Source organism: Hemitrygon akajei, chromosome 14 (genome assembly GCF_048418815.1).
Source record: "Hemitrygon akajei chromosome 14, sHemAka1.3, whole genome shotgun sequence".
NCBI classification, from domain to species: domain Eukaryota; kingdom Metazoa; phylum Chordata; class Chondrichthyes; order Myliobatiformes; family Dasyatidae; genus Hemitrygon; species Hemitrygon akajei.
In genome coordinates this window covers 86,488,969-86,508,944 of record NC_133137.1, presented here as the reverse complement: position 1 = coordinate 86,508,944, position 19,976 = coordinate 86,488,969, and positions in this window count along the sequence as shown.

Below are 19,976 nucleotides of genomic sequence, written 5' to 3'. Positions count from 1 at the left end.
CCCAAAGCTTGTTACTTTGCAGTTTAATAGTGAAGTATTGTTTACTGCTAAGTCGTCTCTGCTGCTCTGCTTTTGGGTCAAGTCTCCTCTACAATTCCTGACAGGGTGGGTGACCCTGTAGAGTTTGCTGGCCTAAAGAAAATCATCCATAATCATGAACACATGATCTAGAAGCGGCAGGAAATCATTGACCATATGCTCCCACTCTCAACCAACTCTCTGTCTCTTTACAGCAACCAATTGTCAGTCAACCTCCTCGCTCAGAGCCCTGGATTTAGGTTTTCAAATGCTCCAAAGGATCCCCAACCTAATGCCTCAACTTCTTGTCCCAGTGTGCCTTACACTTCGAGCTCCAGCCATCTCTGTATGCTACGGACCAGGCTAAAATTTTCTTTGTCATCCCTCTTGACGAGGCAAGCTTTGACCTGGGCTGTTCCTACTGGAACAATAAGATCCTTATTTGCAACATATATGAGGATTGCATTGCTGAGATGTGCCAAGTTTTAGACCATCTGGGAAGTGGAAGGAAGGCAAAGGATCTGGTACTTCGTCTCTGTCAAGACTCACGTCATTGCTGAATTCCAATGTGGAATTCAGGACCATCGCGATGGACTGAGCCTGGAATGTGGAAGAGCTGCTGGCCCATTACAATCAAGACCTCTCAGAGCATTTGAAAGATGAGTTGTCTACTGGGAAGATGCCCACCGACATCGAAAGCCTCATCACTCTGGCCTTCCATATTGACAAGCACCTTATGGAACGACCCACCAAATCATTAATCAGAATCCCAGTTCTGTTCCCAGAGCCATTTCAGACTGCAGGACCCTCATCAACAATGCCTTCAGAATCCGTGCAGTTAGGGAGAGCTCCCTCAACTCCTGCTCCCTCAGGATTGTGAGTGTCGCTGGAAGCATAGTTTGTGTGCTTACTACCAATCACACACGCATCAAATGCCCACTGCATCCAGGAAAGGAATGATCAGTTAGAGATGAGGGCTTTCCATCTGGAAAACTTTGTTCGGCCCATTGTTCCAACTCCATATCCGGACTCAATCTATCTTCTTCCACAGCCGACAGCTCTATGCACACAGGAGGCTCTAGTGGATCCCGACGCAGCAGGAAGCTTTCTGGACTGGACTCTGTATGCGCAGCTTGGGCTCCCTACTGAGTCTATATTTCACCTCTTTTTTGACAAAGATATTAAAGTTTATTTGCACAAAAATATAAGAAATACGAGCATCAAGTATTTACAAGACTGTGAACAAATTCAAATTAAAATATGATTATTACTGTCTATAAAACAGTCAATTCCCTCAGGGGCCCAACGTTCCCGGAAATCCACCACTATATCCATGGTGATCGCGTGCTCCCTCTCTGAGCAAGCTAGGGCACAAACATATCACCAGAAGAGGGGCAGAGCCCTCGCCTGCCTGCCGCCTGGACTTATGAATGTCCATATTGCCCAGGACCAGGAGTAAACCCACAAATAGATCATCTGATCGACCTGTCCCCTTCCGTACTTTAGTGCCCGTGTATTCAGGAACGCGGGGCTGAAGTGCAACCAAAACCCGAGGAGCAGCCCCTTCAGATACTCACCAGGGAAAAGGACCTCAGCAAGTGTGGTGATGACTTACAGCAAACTAAAATGCTTGAGCATATAGATATTAAGGAAGAGGATGTGCTGGAGTTTTTGAAAACCATTAAGTTAGATAAGTCACCGGGACCGGATGAGATATATCCCAGGCTACTGTGGGAAGAAAGGGGGGAGATTGCTGAGTCCCTGGTGATGATTTTTGCATCATCAATAGGGACGGGGAGGGTTGCAAATGTTCCCTTGTTCAAGAAAGGAAGTAGAGATAACCCAGGAAATTATAGACCATTGAATCTTACTTCAGTGGCAAATTGTTGGAGAAGATCCAGAGAAGCAGGATTTATGAGCATTTGGAGAGACATAAGCTGATTGGGGATAGTCAGCTTGGCTTTGTCAAGTGCAGATCATGCCTTACAAACCTGATTGCTTTCTTTGGGGATGTAACAAAACACATTTATGAAGGTAGAACAGTGGATGTAGTATATATGGATGTCAGAAAGGCATTTGATAAGGTTCCCTATGCCAGGCTCATTTAGAAAGTAAGGAGGCATGGGATCCTAGGAGACCTTGCTTTGTGGATCCAGAATTGGCTTGCCCACAGAAAGCAAAGGGTGGTTGTAGATGGCTTGTACTCTGCATGGAGGCCAGTGACCAGTGGTGTTCCACAGGTATCTGTTCAGGGACCCCTCCTGTTTCTGATTTTTATAAATTACCTGGATGAAGAATTAGAAGGGTGGGTTAGTAAGTTTGCTAATGACACATAGGTTGGGGGTGTTGTGGATAGTCTGGAGAGTTGTCTGAGGTTACAGTGGGACATTGATAGGGTGCAGAACTGGGCTGAGAAGTGGTAGATGGAGGTCAACCCAGATAAGTGTGAAGTAGTTCATTTTGGTAGATCAAATTTGGTGACAGAATATAGTATTAATGATAAGACTCTAGGCAGTGTGGTGTATCAGAGTGTCAATCGAACATTCAAAGCTGCAGTGCAGGTTGACAGTGTTGTTAAGAAGGCATGTGGTGTGTTGGCATTCATCAACTGTGAGATTGAGTTCAAGAGCCATGAGGTAATATTACAGCTATATAAGATCTTGGTCAGACCCCACTTGGAGTGCTGTGTTCAGTTTTGTTTACTTCACTACAGGAAGAATGTGGATACTATAGAAAGAGTGCAGTGGATGAGTGAATTTGGCCTTTTCTCCTTGGAGCGACGGCAGATGAGAGGTGACCTGATAGAGGTGTACAAGATGATGAGAGGCATTGATCATGTGGATAGCAAGATGCTTTTTCAAAGTGCTGAAATGGCTACCCAAGGGGGTATAGCTTTAAGGTGCTTGGAAGTAGGTACAGAGGGGATGTCAGGGTTAAGTTTTTCACACACAGAGTGGTGTGTGTGCGGAATGTACTGCCGGCAAAAGTGGTGGAGGTGGGCACAATAAGGTCTTTTAAGAGATTCTCAGATAGGTACAAGGGACTTAGAGAAATAGAGGGCTATGCGCTAGGGAAATTCTAGGCAGTTTCTAGAGTAGGTTACATGGTCACCACAACATTGTGGGCCAAAGGGCTTGTAATGTGCTGTAGATTTCTATGTAATCTGTTCTATGTTCAAACAGGGGCTGCAACCTCTCACGCTCCATATATACATGGTACACTGGCTCTTCCTGATCACAAAATGGACAGGTGGATGGGGTGTCAATGAACCAACTTAAAAACCTGTCGCACGGTACAGCCCCATGCAACACAGTTCACCCCAGGACCCCTATGCAAAGAGCCTTCCAATGGGGACCTCCCCCACTGCTGAATGGTAAGACAGACTGCCATGCTGAATCTGGTTGGTAGATGAAGGCAAAGAAGTGTAAGGTTAATGGGTGCAGCCTGTAGAACAATCATCTCAGCAGATCACGGAAAGGCATGGTGGCTTACATCATGTGGGACCCTCGCCCAAGAGTTGTCCCAGGCCTTGGGTCTGTTGTGCAATTCTGGCTGACCAAACGTTAGCACAGCTGGAAACCCTGCAACTAGCTGAGCCTCCTTGATGCCCACCATGATGGGATGGGGACCCCCCGCCGGTACAGAAGCACCCTGACTGGATGTGACTAAACCCCATGCTTGAAGCCAGTAAAAAAGGGAAGCCAGCATCCTGCTGCCCCAGCGACTACATGATTGTGTGATCAACCTCCTCCTCCCCATTCTTGTTTTTATGCCTCGGAGTCTCCTGCCTGATGGTAGAGAGTCAAAGAAGATGCTATATGGATGGGTGGGATAGCAGATTATGTCCGTTTGTTGCTGCTTGTCCTCAATGTACCCAGTCCAGTTCCTTCAACCACTGGCCCCTACTGGTACCTCGATATCCTTGGCCCCACATCGCCATGGATTTCATCACAGCTTTTCCACCTTCTGATAGGGCCATGGTGATCATGATAGGGGTGGACTGGTTCTCCAAGGTGGCCCACTTCATTGCCTTCCCCAAAATTCCATCAGCTGCTGAGATGGCAGACCTGGTTCCCCAGCATTTGGTTTGCCTCCACCATTTTCCTCAGACACTGTGTTGGATTGCGGTCCACAATTTGTCTCCGGCATCAAATGAGACTTCTGTTCCCTCTTCCGCACTTCAGTGAGGTTGTCATCTGCAGACCCACAGTCAGTCAGAAAGAGATAATTAGCATGTGGAGTAGTTTCTGTGGCTTCACTGCCTCTAACCCTTCCGCGTGGGAGACGTGCCTGCTCTTCGCTGAACTGTCTCAGAATCTACAGACATCCTCTGCCATGTGCATGTCACCTTTTGAAGTGTTTCATGGCTACCAACCCCCTGTATTTCTCTGGTGGAGGTCCCTTCTGCCAGGGCCTTCGTACACTTATGCTGGAATGCTTGGAAGAGGGCACGGAGGGTCATCCTGGCTTTCAACTGCACCTAATACTGCCAAGCTAATTACCATCAGTATAGCCGGACTACTCTGGCTTGGGGACAATGTCCGACTGTTCTGCGCTGACTCCACAAGCTCTTGCCCCCATTCACTGGCCTCTTCACAATTACCCATCACAACAATCCAGTCACTTACTGTCTCCAACTGCAACCATCTCTCAGGATGTCACCTGTCTTCCATGTGTCCTGCCTTAAGCCCGTTGTCCAGGGACCACTTAATAAATCTGGATTGGCACCTCTGCCGCTTAGGATGGTGGAAGATGGTCCAGTGCACATGGTTCGGCAGCTGATGGATTCATCTCATTGTGGACAGTATCTGATCAACCAGAAGAGAAGTCTTGGGTGCCATCCAGTTTCATCTTGGCTGTAGTGCTCATCTAGGAGTTCCAACAGACCCATTCGGATCATCTTGGTGTGTGTGTGTGTGTGTGTGTGTGTGTGTGTGTGTGTGTGTGTGTGTGTGTGTGTGTGTGTGTGTGTGTGTGTGTGTGTGTGTGTGTGTGTGTGTGTGTGTGTGTGTGTGTGTGTGGGGGGGGTGGGGGGTACTGTCAGGCCTGCACAAACAGGTCTTTCCCAATTGGCAGGTAGCTAACCTGAGTCAGCTGCCTCACTCATTACCTGCAACCAATTTAAACCTGGCTGGTCATTCACAATCACCATCACACCAATCAACCTTGACCAGTTGCTCCTAGACTTCAGTTACCTTGTGGCACTTAGTGACTTGGTACCTTGTTTATTAAAGTATCGCCTACTGCTGAATCGTCCCCTCTGCTCTGCTTTTGGGCCCCCCATCCTCAGCAATATCTAAAGGGGTGTGCTGACTCCCCTAACTTCTCCTGGTGGTCACCCATCTACTATCTGAAGCCTGCACTGTGGGCATGACCACCTCAGTAAAAGTTTCACCTATGAGGCTTTCAACATCCTAGATGGTCCTGAGTTCATCCAGTTCCAGCTCCAGTGCCTTGATCTAGTTAGTCAGGAGTTGAATCTGGGTGGGCTTTCTGTAGTCATCATGGAGACAGTGAGGTACTTTGAAGTCCCACATCTCCCAGGAGGAACATTCCACCATTTATCCATCCTGGACTAAAGATTTACAGTCAATTAAAAAAAAGCTTTCCTGTTCATACCTGTGTCTTCTCTTTGAACTTCTGAGTCTAGCACTCACCTATTGGTCACTTACTCAATCTCTTCTCCCCGAGTTTGTTATACCTTTGGCTCCAACTTCTCAAGCCCAAGTTCCACGAACGAAAACAAAAGATAACAAATGACTCAGCACCCTTAGCCTGCATCTGTTCTCGCTGAAGCCTGATCACTTTAACACTGGTCCTTTCACACAATGGCCACTTCACTTAAACATAAATTCTTCTTATTGGTTCAAATAAAACTTGCCTGAAATTATATCTGTCCTTTTCAAATGGCCTGTTATAATGTCACTCTCTCACTCACTACTTCAAAGAATAAGTCATTCCTGATGAGGCTTGTCAAAGCCAAAGGAAATTAGACTTTATACTGTGGTCCCGATTTTAACCGGGATACCTGGTCAGGGAGGAATTACAATGACCTTGGATTTCTCCAGCAGCTGGTTCTAAAGCCTTTCAAGCCCTGGGCGTTAAAGACCCTCTTTGGCACGATGCCTGTCATGGGAATTCAAAAGAAAACAGGGCGTCACCTGCATTGTAACCACTGCATTCTCATGAATGTCAAACTACCATTGTGATTCAGCTGGATCAGCAACTTCCAATTCAGTTCAAATCTCTGAAAAATCTGGTGCTGTTCTTGAATAATTAGAGTTACAAAGTCATAGAACACTACAGACCCTTTGGCCCATCCAGTTCATGCTGAGCTATGATTATGCCTCATCTCAATGTCGTCCACCTGGACCATATCCTTCCATACCCCTCCCATCCATATAGAACATAGAACAGTTGAGCATAGGAACAGGACCTTTGGCCCACAATTTTGTCTAGCTAAACTTATCCAAACTTCTCTTATATGTTGCATTCAAACTCGCATTCAACATTTCCATTGGCAGCTCATTCCACACATTCACCACCCTCTCTGTGAAGAAGTTCACCCCTAGGTTGCCCCGAAACATTTCATCTTTCACTCTTAACTGATGATCTTTACATCTACTCTCACTTACCCTCGGGAGGGGAAAAGCTATCTTATCAATAGCCCTTATTCCAGTAAGATGGCAGCATGCTTGGTTTCAGTGGCTTCTGTGAGGTCAGCCAAAGGTTTTACTGCTCTTTTTTAACATATTTTTTACCATCACAAAACCCTGAAATTAACAGTACTGCAGGTCTGCCCTATGAGCACGTTGCTCATTGGTGGGGAAACTGAAGGAGCTGGACATGGTACAGATCATCTTGCTACCTGCATTAGAGACACGTCAGAATGGGTGCACATAGGAGGCGTGCAGTCTGATAGAATGTCAGCTTAGTCACTTTTCTTGTGATCACAAGACCCCGCTGGATATTGTTAATGTGAAATGCCGCAAGTCTGATTCACTGGTTTATTGGTGAACAGCAGAGGAGCTGTATGACGAGGACTAGGCCTCAGGCCGTGGTGTCACCAGCTTGTGGCCACTCAGGAGAGAAATGTTGGAGTCAGGACGCTCCCCCAGAGTGCCAGAGGTGCTGTGATACGATGTACATACTGGAGTCGGTGCTGAACTCCAGTATTTGCTCAGCAGAAGACAAGCTGTATTGTGTTCGACTGCAGACTGCTGCAACATTCCCGGGCTCAGGGACTTGGACTGTTTTTGTGTGACGATATTTTACTGCTATTTTATATGTGCTATGTGTCTCTTGTGTTGTGCATGAGTGTTGGCAGTGTGATTTGCACCTTAGCCTCGAAGTAACGCTGTTGTGTTTGGCTGTATTCATGGGTATTCATGCATGATTGAATGACAGTTAAACTTGAACTTGATAATTTTGTCTACTTCTATCAAATGTCCCTTCATTCTCCTTCACTCCAGGGAAGAAAGTCCTAATGTATTCAACCTTTCCCTTTAACTTAGGTCCTCAAGTCTCATCAACATTCTAGTTGATTTTCTCTGTACTCATTCAAGCTTACTGTTATCTTTCTTGTAGGTAAATTCTACAAATATGCCCAATAAGAAAATGGTTATCTGGTTAGCTGATCTTGACTTCTCCACTTGATTGCCTCACCCCTTTGATTGACTGATGTTCGGACATCTATCTAACCTTTAAATCTAACACAGAATCCATAGCTCTTTGAGTTATCAAACCCCTCTGGGGAGGAATTCCTCCTCAATTCTATCCTAAGTGGCTCTTGCCTTATCCTAAAACTTCTTCTAGGCTCATTTTAGGTTTCTTGCAATCAGAGAAGTAGACACTTGATAGCTACCTTCTCAAACACTTTCAGAATCAGAATATTCTGAATTCTGATTCTGATCATTGGCATATGTCATGAAATGTGTTGTCTTGTGGCAGCAGTAACATGCAATACATACTAATAGAGAAAAAGCTGTGAATTCCACTAAGCGCATATATATAAACATAGAACATAGAAAACCTACAGTACAATATACAGGCCCTTCGGCCCACAACGCTGTACCAAAAATGTCCTTACCTTAGAAATTACCTAGGGTTATCCATAGCCCTCTATTTTCTAAGCTCCATGTGCCTATCCATGAGTCCCTTAAAAGACCCTATTGTATCCACCTCCACAGCCATCGCCGGCAGCCCATTCCACGCACTCACCACTGTCTGCGTAAAAAACTTACCTGACATCTCCTCTGTACCTACTTCCAAGCACCTAAAAACTGTGCCCTCTCATGCTAGCCATTTCAGCCCTGGGAAAAAGCCTTTGACTATCCACATGCCTCTCATCATCTTCTACACCTCTATCAGGTCACCTCTCATCCTCCCTCACTCCAAGGAAAAAAAGGCCAAGTTCACTCAACCTATTCTCATAAAGCATGCCCCCCAATCCAGGCAACATCCTTGTAAATCTCCTCTGCACCCTTTCTATGGCCTCCACATCCTTCCTGTAGTGAGGCGATCAGAACTGAGCACAGTACTCCAAGTGGGGACTGACCAGGGTCCTATATAGCTGCAACATTACCTTGTGGCTCCTAAACTCAGTCCCATGATTGATGAAGGCTAATGCACTGTATGCTTTCTTAACCACAGAGTGAACTTGCGCAGCAGCTTTGAGTGTCCTATGAACTTGGACCCCAAGGTCTCTCTGATCCTCCACACTGCCAAGAGTCTTACCATTAATAATATATTCTGCCATCATATTTGACCTACCAAAATGAACCAGCTCACACTTATCTGAGTTGAACTCCATCTGCCATTTCTCATCCCAGTTTTGCATCCTATCAATGTCCCGCTGTAACCTCTGACAGCCCTCCACACTATCCACAACACCCCTAACCTTCGTGGCATCAGAAAATTTATTAACCCATTCCTCCACTTCCTCATCCAGGTGATTTATAAAAATCACCAAGAGTAGGGGTCCCAGAACAGATCCCTGAGACACACCACTGGTCACCGACCTCCATGTAGAATATGACCCATCTACAACCACTCTTTGCCTTCTGTGGGTAAGCCAGTTCTGGATCCACAAAGCAATGTCCCCTTGGATCCCATACCTCCTTACTTTCTCAATAAGCCTTGCATGGGGTACCATGTCAAATGCCTTGCTGAAATCCATATACACTACATCTACTGTTCTACCTTCATCAATGTACTTAGTCACATCCTCAAAACATTCAATCAGGCTCGTAAGGCATGACCTGCCTTTGACAAAGCCCTGCTGACTATTCCTAATCATGTTATGCCTCTCCAAATGTTCATAAATCCTGCCTCTCAGGATCTTTTCCATCAAGTTACCAACCATTGAAGTAAGACTCATTGGTCTACTAATTTCTTGAGCTATCTCTACCCCCATTCTTGAATAATGGAACAACATCCACAACCCTATAACCCTCCGGAACTTCTCCGTCCCCATTGTTGATGCAAAGATCATCACCAGAGGCTCAGAAATCTCCTCCCTCACCTCCCACAATAGCCTGGGGTAGATCTCGTCCAGTCCTAGTTACTTATCCAACTTGATGCTTTCCAAAAGCTCAGCACATCATCTTTTTTAATATCTGCATGCTCAAGCTTTTCAGTCCACTGTAAGTCATCCCTACAATCGCCAAGATCCTTTTCCATAGAGAACACTGAAGCAAAGTACTCATTGAGTACTTCTGCTATCTCCTCCTGTTCCATACGCACTTCTCCACTGTCACACTTGATAGATTCTATTCTCTCACATCTTATCCTCTTGCTGTTTACGTACTTGTAGAGTGCCTTGGGTTTTCCTTAATCCTGTCCGCCAGGGCCTTCTCATGGCCCCTTTTGGCTTTCATAATTTCTTTCTTAAGCTCCTTCCTGCTATTTTTATAATTTTCTTATGGTGGGGGGTAGAAGCTGTTCCTGAATCATTAAGTGTGTGCCTTCTGTACCTACTTTCTGATGATAGCAATGAGAATAGGGTTTGGGTAATGCAGGTCTTTAATGGTGGATGCTGCCTTCTTGAGGCATCCCTTTCTAAACTCTTATTATTAATCCCTACTTCATATTTTAGCTATGTTGATATAAACACATTTCAAAGCAAATTTATTATCAAAGTACATATATGTGACTGTGTACTACCCAGAGATTCATTTTCTTGTGGGCATTCACAGTAGATGCAAAGAAATACAATAAAATCAATGAAATACCGGTACGCTAACGAAGGTAGACAAACAACCAATGTGCAAAAGACAACACATTGAATTGAATTGACTTTATTTCTTACATCCTTCACATACATGAGGAGTAAAAATCTTTATATTGCTTCTCTATCTAAATGTGCAATGTGCAAGCATAGTAATTTATAAAAAATAGAACAGCCAATGTAATACAGAGTATACTCAAGTCAGCGTGAGTTCATCAGTCTGATAGACTGATGGAAGAAGCTATCCCAGAGTCTGTTGGTCCTGGCTTTTATGCTACAGTACAGCTTCCAGGATGGTAGCAGCTGGAATAGATTATGGTTGGGATGGCTTGGGTCCCCAATGATCCTACGGGTCCCTTTTACACACCTGTCCTTGTAAATGTCCTGAACCATGGGAAGTTCACAACTACAGATGTGCTGGGCTATCTGCACCACTCTCTGCAGAGTCCTGTGATTAAGGGAGGTTCAGTTCCCATACTAGGCAGTGATGCATCCAGTCAGATTGCTCTCAATTGTGCCCCTGTAGAAAATTCTTAGGACTTGGAGCCCATACCAAACTTGCGCAACCGTTTGAGGTGAAAAAGGGTCTGTTGTGCAAATACAATAAAGAAAATACAAAATAACGTTAATAAAAAAAAAACTATTGAGAACATATGTTGTAGAGTCCTTGAAAGTGAGTCCATTGATGGGTGGAATCAGTTCAGTGATGGGGTGAGTGAAGTTATTCACTCTAGTTCAGCAGCTTGATGGTTGAGGAGTAATAACTATCCCTGAACCTGGTGGAACAGGATATAAGACTCCTGTACTTCCTTCCTGAAGGCAATAGCGAGACGAGGAATGTCCTGTACGGTTATGAATGCTGCTTTCCTGTGACAGTGCTTCTTGCAGATGTGTTTCATAGAAGGGAAGGTGTACATGTGATGGAATGGGCTGTATCTACTACTTTTTGTAGGCTTTTCCATTTCCTGGTGTTTGATGCCAGGCCATGATGTAATCAGTCAGTATGTTCTCTGCCCTGCATCTATTGAAGTTTATCAAAGTTTTAGATGACATGCTGAATCTCTGCAAAATCCTACGAAAGTGGAGGCACTGCCAGTACTTCTTTGAAATGGCACGTACATGTCGGACCCAGGACAGATCGTCTGAAATAATAACGCCGAGGAATTTAAAGTTACTGATCTTCTCCACCTCTGATTCCCTGATGAGGACTGGCTTATGAACCTCCAATTTCCTCCCCCTGTAGTAAATAATCAGCTCTTTAGTTTTGCTGACATTGAGTGAGAGGTGGTTGTTGGGCATGAGAGGGTGCTGTGTATATAGACAACATATATAGACAAGAATTTCAGCTTTAAGGAGAAAGTCATCTGAAATCACAAGTTGTAAGTACACAATAGGAATGAATTGGTACTGAGCACTTTCATATGAGATGTTTCTCCATGCTATTTAAATGTTACTTATTAACTAATATGTCAATGCATTGTCATTTATGCAGTAAATATTTGAATGCTCTATAATTCTGAGGCTTAGACTTGTCATACCATTCTCTAGATTTCCTCCCCAGATAGTTTGACAAAAGCTTCAGCTATTTCCCTGATTTGTCCTGGTAAATGTCACTTCCTAATGCTCTTTACAGTTATCTTCATTTTACATGTCTGCATTTAGGCTATCATGTAACACATCGCCTCTAGGTGTTGATTCATGGGTGGGAAATCCCCTCAAACTCACCCTCATGCAAGAAAATTGATTCTGATGAGACAGTGTCCTGTAGATATTAGCCTCTGCTTTTAAACTCCTCCACGGTCTTGCCTCTCCCTGTCTCATTAATCTGTGTTAGATCCATTAATTTGATACCATTCTTCATCTACTCCATTACTGATCTCATGGTGATCCTTGAATTTAATCAGTACATCACTGGCAGTGATGGCCAAAGACTTCCTGAAAACCTCACACCTTTAAAGCATTCTTCAATGCCTTTCTCTTAGAACAAGCTTTCCCTCCTCTCCCCAATATCTCTCTATTATGCGGCTTTGAAGATGACAGAGACTTGGTGCAACACAGAGAGTCTTCAGCCCAACCAGTCCACACCAACCATGCTGCCCACCCAGCTTGTCCCAAATTCTCTGTACTCTCTGCCCATGTACCTCTGAGCCTCACCCCTCCACCTATTCAAGCACTTCCTAAATGATAATATTGTACCTGCCTCAATCACTTCCTCTGGCATCTCATTTTACATACCATCCTCTACATGAAAAAAGTTGGTCCTAAGATTCCTTTTAAATCTTTCTCCTCTCACCCTAAATGTGCCCCCTTTGTCTATGGCATACACCATCTCCCTAGCCCTACGCTCACCTCTGAAGCACCTGGACAAGTATATAGATACCGAAGTTAGAGTATTTTTATTGACTACAGTTCTGTCTTTCATACTATAATTCCAAGCAACCTCAACTTCAAATTTCTGGACCTGGAACTCAACATTTCCCTTTGCAACTGGGCCCTTGACTTATTTGACCAAATGACTGTATACAATAAGCCTAAGCAGATAACCTCTGCCTTGACTATTCTCAATACTGGTATCTCAGTCCACTATTCTAGTCTCTATGACTGTGTGGTCAGATTCTTCTCTAATCCCATCTACCGTACCACTGTAGTGGCTGTATCTCATATAGCAATGAGATGGAGTGCAGGAAGAAGATAATGAGTAAACACAAAGTACACTGCAGATGCTGTGGTCAGATCAAGACGTACAAACAAGCTGGATGAACTCAGCAGGTCGGGCAGCATCCGACCTGCTGAGTTCATCCAGCTTGTTTGTACGTCTTAAGAAGATAATGAGCTTGTTAACATGGTGTCATGTCAGGCAACTTTTCCTTCAAATCCAATGAAACAAGAGAGCTGGTCATTAACTTCAAGAAGGGGAGGTGGTGCACATGCTCCTGTTTTATGTCAATGCTACTGCGAGTTGAGAGCTTCAAGTTCCTAGCAGTGAACATCACCAATAGCTTGTCCTCATCCAACCATATTGGCACCATGGCCAAGAAAGCTCACCAATGCTTTTATTTCTCCACGAGGCCAAAGAGCTTTGGCATGTCAACTTTTTAGCAATGCACCTATGAGAGTGTCTTATCCAGATGCATTATGGGTTTGATATGGCAACTGTTTTGTCTGTGACTGCAAGACACTGCAGAGAATTGTGGACAAAGCTCGATATATCATGGAAACAAGTCTCTCCCATAGACCTTGTCTGTACTTTTCACTGCTTCAGTAAAGCAGCCAACATAACTAGACCACAGCCACCCCAGATATTCTCTCTTCTCACACCTTTTGCTATAAGACAATTAAATGGCTCTCTTGTACAATAAGTTGGACTTTTGTCCTTTAAACTAGCTTGTTATGGTCATGCATCTTTTTGTTTACTTGCACTGCACTTTCTCTGTAGCTGTTACACTATATTCTGCATTGGTGTTGTTTTAGCTTATTCTACCTCATTGTATCATGCAATGAACTGATTTTTATGATGAAAGACAAGCTTTTCTCAGTACATGACAGTAACAAACCAATTCCAGTGTTGATTCCTAATTCACCAAATATATGCTCTCCACCAAAATATATTTATGGCGGCATGTGGAATAATTTACTGCTTCACTAACTGTGAAGTTTGCCCCAGTGATCCAGTGACAAAATATGAATTCCAACTGACTCGTTTAAGAACAGTAAAGCTAGTATCAGTCATAATAACTGTGAATCAATAGTACTGTAAGTAGATCTAACTCCTTCACAAGTTTCCTTCCTTTAGGTAAGGAAATCCTGCTGTTCTTGGTTGACCTACTTGTGACCTCTTGTCTGCAGCAAGAGATTGGCTGTTATCTACCCACTGAATATGCCCAGCAAGCCACTTTGTTAAAGGAGAGATCAGGATGGCTAGCAAACACTGAACTTGCCAGCAACAGATACCCTCTCTCTGTGAATAAATTTAATAGCATATCAGTAGACGAGCGTGCTGTCAGATGTGCTCTCTTTGAGAGTGGAAAGCTAAAGCAAAGGCTTATGTATTTGTAAGAGTTATCATGTCATGAAATGTTACAGCACAAGCAAGAGTTTGTTCAGCTCACTCCATTTTCATCTGTATGAGCTTGCAAGCCTTTTCACATGTACAGAACTCATGGGTTGAATGGTCTTTCTCTCTCAGGTTATGATTCAACTTTTTTGAAGGATCTTACAGAACTTAATTCCATTTCTTTGACAGGTATTGAAGAGCATGTCTTGAGGAAACGTTGAGCAAACTAGGGCTTTTCTCTATCCAGTGAAGGAGGCTGAGTGGTGACTTGACAGAGATGACAAGAGGCATTGATAGAGTGGACGCCAATGAATTTTTCCAAGGTGGAAAATGGCTAATACAAGAGGGCATATTTTTGGAAGAACGTATAGGAGGGGTGTCAGAGGTATGTTTTTTTTACACAGAGAGTTCAGTGTGCTGGGGTCGTGGTGGAGGCAGATGCATTAGGGACATTTAATAAATTCTTAAATAAGTACATGGATGAAAGAAGAATGGAGGGCTATTATGCAGGAAGGAAGCATTCATTTATTTTGGAGTAGGTTAAAGGGTCAGCACAACATCAAGGGCTAACCTTTTAACCTACTGTACTGTACTATGTAATGGAACCCCATTCAGAACTAAGCTACTGGAACCTTTTACAACACTTGACTCATTCAATTCCTCCACCACCAAATGACTAAGTACAAAATGTGCACCGCTACAGCAACTTGCTGAGGTTTCGCTGACAGCACCTTCCCAAAGCCATTACTTTTAAAAGCTAGAAGGCTAGTCATACAGCATTCTTTCTTGGACGTAATCCTTGTTCCTTCATTGCTGTTAGTCAAAAGTCTGAAACGATCTGAAGATATTGTAGCTATAAAAACTTCAGTATTTCATCTCACTCAAGGATAATAAGGAATGTAAAAATCTTACCACTGACATCCCCCTATGCATTCCTTCAATCGTATTAAAATTATACCTCCTGGTATTAGTCAGTTCTGCCCTGGGAAAAAAAGAAGTCTGGTTGTCTACTCAATTCATGCCTCTTATCCTCTTGTACATCTCTACCAAGTCATCTTTCATCCTCCTTTGCTCCAAAAGGAAAAGCCTTAGCTCACTCAACCTATCCTTAAGATACATGCTCTCTTATCCAGGCATCATCCTGGTAAATCTCTTTTGCATCCTCTCTAAATCTTCCACATCCTTCTAATACTGAGGCGACGGAACGGAACACAGTACTCCAAGTGTGGTCTAACCAAGGTTTTATAGAGCAGTAACATTACCACAGGACTCTTGAACTCAGTCCCTCAACTAATGAAGGCCAACACCCCATACACCATTGTAACCACACTATCAACTTGAAGTCCAAAATCCTAGCAGTTAATACAAAATGGCATAATCATGTAGAATACCAACAAGTAAGAAAGTTTGCAAAGTTGGAAATTAGTTGTCTCTGTCAACAATTTGTTGATGCTATTGCAATGGTCTTCTTCAGTGTAAGCTCTATAAATGTAACTTCCAAGGAAGAAATAAAATTCCAGTGGGTAATTGGGGGCAAAGGTCGATCACCAAGGTATTAATCAAGTGAGATTTTCAAAATAGGGAGTGGTCCCCTAAGGATATTGTCACCATTGTACGCAGAGAGACATTCTAAGGAGACATGAGTAACCTGATGATGACCATCAACTGGTACCCCCAGGAGAGTAGAACACCAGGCAATGTGGCACCTTTGTGACTTAGTTATTCTTACATATTTAGGAGCCCTAGTGTCACAGATACCTGAGGGACACTGACACCATCACCACCATAAGGATTTAGATGTCTCAGATTTTTAGAGCAACAACATTTAGCATAAGTTTTTCCTCCGATTCAAATGGAGCATTTGCAGGCCAGACCTTGCATGTAATTAAGATATTCTGATGCATTTTTACTTAGTGTGGTGCAAGTGTAGATACCCATGTGCAGCTTTCGGCAGCCATTTCAGCTGTTGCTACATTTTCTGGGCCCTGATGTTTCCACTGTGTTTTCAATTCTTAATCTGCATAATGCAGATAGCACTTTTTCAATTTAAAAAAAAGCTCAATCTTTGGGCAGTAACTTTACATTTTCAATGTCCCTCTGCTCATCTTGAAGCCTTCACAATGCATTTTCAAAAAAATCCAAATAAGCATTACAGTCATATATTTAATAACATTTGGAGTTCGAACTGTATATCTTCTCAGGGAAGTGATAAGATTGTCTAGCCGGGCCTCATAAATCAAACTGCTATCGCCAATGATCACAATACATAATGTGTGAAAAAGAAAATTAATCACAGCTGGCATGTGAAGTGGCTGAGGCAAAGAATATAATACATTATGAAAAGTGATGGGCTTTAAATGTCAAAGAGGTGCTTTCTAACCAATAGCCTCTATTTAACAGTGACCGGCTATGCTGAGCATTCTTCAGAGAGAACTAAAAACATTTAAAAAGCAGATTGTGTTTGTATGAAGGATAATATTACTGCATTCATGACACTTCTGAGTCAGTTCATTAAATGATACGTGGATCCGTGCAATAGTTCAGGGGAAAGTGGTTTGATGGAGAGACCAGTCCTCTTCCTCTGGTTTCTGTGGAACGCCTTCATGACTGAATGGTATGTTTATAGCCCACGGCACAACCTGTATACACTTTCACCTCTCAGGAAATTAAATTTAATTGAATTTGCAGACTCGATGAGAAATCCCATTGTACGGTTTGCTTTTCCAAAAAAATAAAACATTGTAGGGGGAAAAAATGTATTAACGCTTTGAATGCGGCCAAAGGTGTTTCCTTCCTTCCTCTTCCAGCTTCTCACCATGACTATGGTCTGACCCAGGCACGCAGAGTTAAAGGTTTCTTCTTCCCCCATTTTCTTATGTTCCCAGCAGTGTGCCTCACGTGGAAGCCCACTTGGCTCACCGTACTCTGCACCTGCGGGCACCTCCATTTAGCAACAATGGCAATGAATGACTCACTTGTTAAAAATTAAAGATAAAATCCTCTAGGTCGCCTTGACCTGAAGTGGGCCCTACTCGACAAAGCTAAAGTCAAGACGGGGACCACTGAAATTTTTCAGCATTGAGTCAACATCGTGGCTGGAAACGTGGCTTGGTTCCAATCTGTTCATCAGATAGTGAGCTCATATTTCTTGACAAAACATAGAAATCCTTCTCTTTTAGAGAGACTGACAAGCCAGACCAACAAAGCCCTGAACATGGCCTGCTGTGGCCCGATTAGATTTAACTTTTCAACTTCCGTCCCCAGTTCAGCCTGATTAAAAATTAGGAAGTGCTGCATCTCCTTGATCCACGCTCTCAAAGAAACACAAGGAACACATCAGATTCTGAAGTGTTTGCTTTTAAAACATCTGACGAGGTTTAGCACAAAGCTCCAGGAGTATTACAACTCGCAAATCCTGCACTGTTAGTGGAGCAAAAACCATGGGACATTGTAACATTCAGTGTTTCTATAAGACAATGCTGACATATCATGTATCCTTGGTAGATTTATCTTTTGTTTCTACTACACTCTCTTCCTCCTACCAATGTCTCCTCACTGAGGAGAACTACTCCATTTCATAGTGAAATTAACGTAGTTAACTGTTACAGCAAGGTCATTGTGGTGCTTGGCATCCATCTGTCTTGAGGACAATAGTTGACGATGATCATCATCACAAGCCTGGGCGGAAGGTATGGAGATCCTCAGATGCTCAGTCATCCAGATAACCTTCTCAGCCTCACCAGTGTAGTCCAAAGGAAAGCTTATGAAGCAATATGTTTGGCACCAGCTTGGCTGCAGGAAGGATGTTCAATAATGTCCAGCTGTCTTAGGGGCTCCACTCTGGACTTGCTGTCTAAGTTTACTCCTGTGACCTTTATCTCTCCTGAGGCTTCCCATGAGGCAGCGTGGCTATTTACCCACAGACGGGGCTCTGATTCACCAACACCAGGGTGTGTTCTCACACCGGTGGGCCTACGTGCTACGAGTGCAGGGGCCAGACCTCCTCCCTGCCCTCTGTAATTCGGCCTGAGTCTGAAAGGAGTTCAGATTCCGTGTGTTGTCAGTGAAGAGACACTCCATGAGCCTTGCTGCTGGAAAGGCTATGTACTGGCAGGGAAAATTCTTACACATTCAGCTCCCCTTTTCACAAGACTGCTAGCCAATGGTGGAAGCTGAAAGTGAGAGTGACAAGTGCTACCCTGTACACTACCACACAAGACGCATCACAACATCTATTTTGACACAAAGGTCATTGTAATGAGAGACAAATTCAAGACTCCTTATTTCACTCCTAGTATAACTAAGTCTTAAGACCATAAGAAACAGAAAAAAGAGGAAGGTAAGCAGTTCCTCAAGGCTCCTCTGATAGCCAATAAAATCATGATTAATCCACAGCCCCCGTTTTCACCAAGTCTTCATCAATCTGACTCCTTGAATATCCAAATATTTTCATCCCAACCCTGAATACACAAAGACTGGGCATTAGAGATACTGAATGTCGAAGATTTACACCAGCACAAAGATACCTTTCTGTCTCCCAGATCTAAATAACAATCCTCATCCTTGAGACCTTCCTTCTGGTTCTATGTTCTTCAGTTTCTTGACACATCTACAACTAATTACCATGATGTTGCCCCGATTGGAGGACAGGGGCTTTCAGGAGGGGTTGAACTAAACCTAGGTTGTTTCCTCTGGAGGCTCAGAGGTTGAGGAGAGACCAGATAGAAGTTTATAAAGTTATGAGAGGCATAGATGGACAGCTGGTGTCTTTTACACAGGGTTGAAATGTCTGATAATAGGGGGCATGTACTTTTGAGAGGTGGTAACTTCAAAGGAGATGTACGGGCACGTTTCTTTTTACAAAGAGCCATGGGTGTCTGGAATGCACTGCCAGGGGTAGTGATGGAGGCGCTATGACAGAGGAGATTAAGAAGCTTCTAGCTAGGCCCATGGATATGCAGAGGATAGAGGGATATGGACCACGTGCAGGCAGAAGGGATTAGTGTAATTAGGCAATGTTAGTTTTACTAGTTTGGCACAACATTGTGAGCTGAGGAGTCTGTTCATTTTTGTAAAGATGAAAGATTAGCTTTATTTGTTATATTTCTCTGTACAGAGAAATGGGTCATTTGCATTAACAATCAAAACATTCTGAGAATTTGCTGGGGGGAGGGGTTAGGCTGCAAGTATGCACGGCATACAAGGCATGCAAGGCATGCTATGTTGGCTCCTGGTGCCAACATAGCATGCCCACAACTTACTAACCCTTACTAATCCATATGCTTTTGGCATGTGGGAGGAAACCAGAGCACCTGGAGGAAACCCACACAGTCACAGGAAGACCATACAAACTCGTAACCCTGCTCACTGGCACTGTAAAGCATTATGCTAATTGCTGCATTCTATGCCACCTGGTACTGTTACTGTGCAATATTGTTCTGCGCTCTGTTATTTAATCCATTCCATTAATTCCCTGAATTATGGATGAAATGGGATAATCTTATTTGCAGTGGGTTTATACTATACTTCATCTTTCTTCACAGGACATTGGCTTTATCTGAGGAACTAATCTAGTGCATCTACACTGAACTGACTTCAAGGCTGGTATGTCCTTCTTTAAGTGCTGAGACAACAAATATTCATAGTCCTCAAACTGATATTTTAGGATGGCCTTGT